This window comes from Notothenia coriiceps, unplaced genomic scaffold (genome assembly GCF_000735185.1).
Source record: "Notothenia coriiceps isolate Sejong01 unplaced genomic scaffold, NC01 NC01_scaffold00023191, whole genome shotgun sequence".
In the NCBI taxonomy this organism is placed as follows: Eukaryota; Metazoa; Chordata; class Actinopteri; order Perciformes; family Nototheniidae; genus Notothenia; species Notothenia coriiceps.
The window spans coordinates 62,775-67,774 of NW_011355892.1; the positions used below are offsets into that span (position 1 = coordinate 62,775).

The 5,000-nt window shown below is 43.6% G+C and overlaps 1 protein-coding gene across 2 annotated transcripts in view; it reads left to right on the plus strand.

Annotated features, from left to right (window-relative positions):
- The first annotated feature begins 2,539 nt into the window (after positions 1 to 2,539).
- Positions 2,540 to 5,000, plus strand: part of kcnj5 (potassium inwardly rectifying channel subfamily J member 5) — a 23,558-nt gene continuing 21,097 nt past the window's right edge. Inside the window, exon 1 of one of the 2 annotated variants that reach the window (XM_010781391.1) lies at positions 2,540 to 2,857. The gene's annotated coding sequence lies outside the window, so the exon portion shown is untranslated. The remainder of the gene's footprint in view (positions 2,858 to 5,000) is intronic. The other variant, XM_010781390.1, reaches the window with a different exon arrangement.

Consider the following 5,000-nt stretch of genomic DNA (forward strand, 5'->3'; position numbering starts at 1 on the left):
GGGGAGTGTTGGGGTTGCAGGATGAAAAAGAATACCGGAGCCAAGGGAGCAAGCGAGAGGATTAAGACAAATGACACTTCCTTCTCACCTCCTTGCTCTGTGCAAGGGAAAACTAATTCCCCCTTCCTCAGTTATGAAATAATCATTTTCCTCATCTGATGGCCCTGGCTTGACAAACACTATCGACTGGGGGCTGCTGTTGCTGATTTAAAACGAGGCATTTTGATACTGCTATCCCATCGGAACTGTTTCAGCAGAATGTGTTATTTATAAAAATGTCCCATTTACTATCTCTTTTAGGCAAGGCAAGTTTATTTATATAGCACTTTTCTGTACGTGACAATTCAAAGTGCTTTACAAAACAAATTAAAATACTTTTTAGGAATAAATAAAAACACATTATATAATGGCATTTTACAACAGGCATTATAAAGCAAAGATAATTAAATAATTAAACACCACAGGTATACAATACATGTTTAAAAGGCATACTGTAGTGTGAATATGAGCAGCTCAATTAAAAGCAGCGGCAAAGAGATATGTTTTTAATCTCGATTTAAAAATAGTAAGCGTTTCTGCGGACGTGATTTGGGTAGTTTGTTCCAGATTGTTCCAGATGTGTTGTGTCGGATCAAGCCATAGTATCCATAGAATGCCTATAAACCGTGGTGATATAGGAGTAAGTGCTCAGTTAATTTCATATAGAAATTGACTGCATTGATGAATATCAAATCAGACTCAGAACACTTCAATATTTGTGTTTTCATCCCGCAGTTCATTTTAGCAGGATAATACACAATTTGCTTTCTAATGGCTCGTCTAATAAAGCACAAATGAAGAGCCTATTAGGTTGTGTTACCCACTCCCCTTTAACATTATGCAAATGTAATTTCTAATGATGTTCACTATACACATGTTTCCTCCTGGCACTGGTAATTATGAATGTGCCAAGAAGCTTTATGAATGTGTGATGTGAGATTAATGTGAGGTGGTACAGTCAGACAAATAGATTACACCACAGAGTGAACAGTGGAGGCAATATAAGGTGGAGCGAGGGGGCTCTGCTTTGATCGATAATGGTGCAACCACAGGAGGGGAAATAATTACACATGCCCCGGATCTGAACCACCTGGGGTTGATCCACACAGCTGAATTGTTCGTATTAAGATCACCAACACTTCATGATCACTGCTGAGATTACCACTGCCACCTCGGGAGCATGGCCCAGAACTCGCATCCCTCAACCAAATCCCAAACTCCTCATTCCTGCAGCCTTACTCCTTGATGTTCCATAATCCTCTGTCATCGGCTAGGGGGGGGGGGACACATGCAGGGAGAAAGAGGGGCTGCAGTCATAAATCTCCTCCCAAACTCAATGCAGGAAGTGCACGGAGAGGCTTGCTGGTGATAGCTTCTTCTGTCGCTCCTCCCTCACCTATCAACGTCTCCCTATCTCTCTCTCCCGTTGCTCACTCTCATTACTCCTCCTCTGTTATGTCATGTCCACATTCAATTTTCTCTATGCCGAATAACATCTCAATGTCAAGTATCCATGCATAGGTCTCTGTCAGCACTGTCCTGTCATGTGCACGCACGTCCCGATCGTGGATCACACGCTCCCCCTATCGCGTATACTGAGCAGAATTGTAACATGGGAGGGGGGGGGTGGGGTTAATGAGCCCATGCAATCCATTCTGCTGCTTTGAATGTATTCTGCTGTTATGAACACGTTGTTCATCATCACCCTGACTCACGGCTAATATGGTCAGTTCAATTTCGATTCAGATTATTCAGGAGGCATCATTCACAATATGTTTGGAACTGCGATGGCAAATCATACGATACGATACGATATACTTTATTGTCCCCGTAAGGAAATTTGTTCTGGACTCCGTCCTGCAGTTCCACATACATGCACATATACAAACATAGTGGACATTAAGAGACATATCATCCGTCATACACCGTTTGAACAAACAGAATACACAGACACACATACTGACAATGGCGACCAATTACGTGAAAGTAACCCAACCTTAACAATTCTGAAGATGCCTTTTGGTTTTTCCATTTTACTTGCTCTTTTAAACATTGTGTTTGTCACGCTTCTCTTACTCCTTTGTTACTTTCTACCTGTTCTGTTACGCTCAGTTTTTTTTCCCGTGTGCTTCTATCGAAAGACTCTTCACTCTGTTTCCACTTTCGCTCAAACCCTTGGGGATTTATCTTTACCGGCAGTATCAGAGCAATTGATTACACCACACTCCTCCTCACCATTTCTCTTTCCCTGTCTGAGCCCAAAACACGCACACATACTCTCATCTCTCGTCCTGCCTCACTGTTCTCTGGACTGTTCCACACGTATCACTGCCTTTGCAGCAAAGAGAAGGGAGCCATGTGGCGGATGTATTCACACACAAATATACCGACACCTACACACACAGGGGCTGAGGCTCTGTGCAAATAGGCAAAAACAAAGGACGAATCCTGAGAGACAGGAGGTCCAATCTCTGAGAAGAGAGGAGCATTCAAGAGAACACACGCACATTGACATCCTTTCCATTTCTTCTCTCACCCACTCTGCCTCTCTTTCTCCCTCTCTCCTCTCTCTCCCTCTTTCCCTCAGATGCGCCACACACACACACACACGCATACACACATGCAAAGGCAGACCCCCCTCTCACACAGGAGTAGATCGAGAGCAGTGAAGAGCAGAAGGAGCAGGGTGGCAGGAGTGAGGCAGGAGAGCTGTTGTTGATTGAACAAAGCCAGGAAAGGAGTGCGCAGTCCTGGAGAGAACGGCAGCTGTGAAATGCCTCGAAGGGAGCCTGCCAGCAACTCCTGCGGAGACCTGAAGGTAAGCTTCGTGCACCACTGATGGAGCAAAAGCAGAGGAAGATGAGGGACAGAGAGAGGATGGCAAAAGAAGGAAATGGGAGGTTTTTTAAAGCTGCTGATGCATGGTACAACTGTGGCTCCACGTCCAAGCTGCCTCCTCTCAATTTGTCTGTGGATGGCATCGCATGCTGTGATTGCATTATGTGTTTCATTACTCATCCACAAATCCCATCTGGAGTGGCATAATATACAAAAGTGTGCATTATACTTGAAGGAAGATCAAAAACTAGAGCCAGGGAGACGAGGACAGAGAAGATTAGATACAACGCAAGACACTTCAGGAGAACGAGAGCAGGGAAAGGAAAGTGGTGATGGCTGGATTACCCTCCTCCATCGGCTGCAACCTGTATCACCACATCTCGCCTCCTTTTGGTCATGTGTCACTGCAGAGATCCATAGATCATCGTCCATGCATCTACTTGCCCTCATGGCGGAGGCAGGGTAATCAAATCAACAATGGGTTTCTCTGAGCCTGTCAACACATGGGCACGCATACTCGTCCGACGCGCTATAGTTCTCTCAGTGCAATGCAGGAGTTTTACAAGCGCAGTAGCATCAGCGGGAGCAAACCCTGACTCTACATCTACAGTAGATGTGTGTTACTGTAAGTGTGTGGAGGAGGGGGTGCTGTACAACGCAGCAGAGCATGTTGCACCTCTTACATGTTTCTATAGCATCAATACAAGCAGGAGATAAAGGGGATTCACAAAGTAGTGATGGCTGTTTGCAGGGTTTTCATTAATATTGTAGGGTACATCAAAAGCAATGAGAGAAAATCATGTATATTGATTCCCTTAACACATCGCTCTGCGCTGAGGATTAGGGCTTCTTGCTTTAACGTAGGATGTACACTACAGTCTTCTCCGTATGTTCAGTGCACATCTCCACAGTTGTTGCTGTAAAACTTTGATGACATTGCAGTGGCCTTAGCAGCCACATTAATCCAGTGCAGGTTCCCCAATGCTGCTGTCCTTCCCTTTAATGCCTCATTAGGGAATGTGAACAGCGTCATGGCAGCGAAAAGACTCAATGATTATTTTTTAATATCTGTTCTCTGGCACGACGTGGATGAATAACAAGCCATATCCTCTCTCATCAATAACCACATTTTTGCATAATGGTACATTCTAGAAATCCTAGTCTGACAGGGTGTTTTTCATTGCAGGCTTTGCAGCATAACCTTCCAACACTTGTTCAGGCTACTTTTATAACTGTAAAGGACCCTGCTCACCGCTGGTTGAACGGTGATTGGCTATTTACAGAGTGTCGGGGGAAGTACATACTGTTTGGATATCATGGTTTTTGATGGATGGCCTTTTGGCCTTAATAACAGCACTATCTTTGTGGTTGCATTTGAGCCATGTGTATCTTGATGCCCTCCTGTTCGGTTCTAATCTATGTCGTGATCTCACTAACAAGTGGACAAAAGAGGTCAAAAGGTACAAGCTCTGCAGGATCTTAGGAGACTCTCAGAAGAGAAGACACTGAATAATTAATTGGATATGTTTATTTAGTCAGGACTGAGTCCCTCTATGGGATGTAGGCAAAGCTGTGTTCTTCAAGCTGATCAACACTTTCTAATACCGCAGCGGCGCATTCATGTCAAGGGCTTAGCCAGGCGTGAAGTTATTTTTTTTGTATTTTATACCCTGGAAAATGAGTATGTCAGTGTTGCAATAAAATTTAGTATTTTGCGTAAAGCTGCCGATAGACCTACATGAAGATGCCTAATTTATGCAGCTCTACATATATGTACATACTTTCCTTCAGTTCTAGTGCCTAAGTGTCCTTCTTTGAAAAAACATTCTGTATAATTCATAAGCCCTACAGTTTGTGATCTGTGTATGAATACAATACATCTCTTGGTATTTGGATAAAGCAGAATAGCAGCATTCAATGCCCCACTCAATTAAATCAACCCTCAAGGATTCCCTCAGTTTATGCCCTCATTAATCTGTTACTGATGCATATTTAAGTAGCTGTGTCTACTGTATTTTACAAAGTCACCTGCCTGCTTGTGTACTAGATGTATGGTTTGTCCCACACTCTAATCAGGCAATGGCTTTACAATGAATGCATTTCTCCTAACACGTATGTTTGAT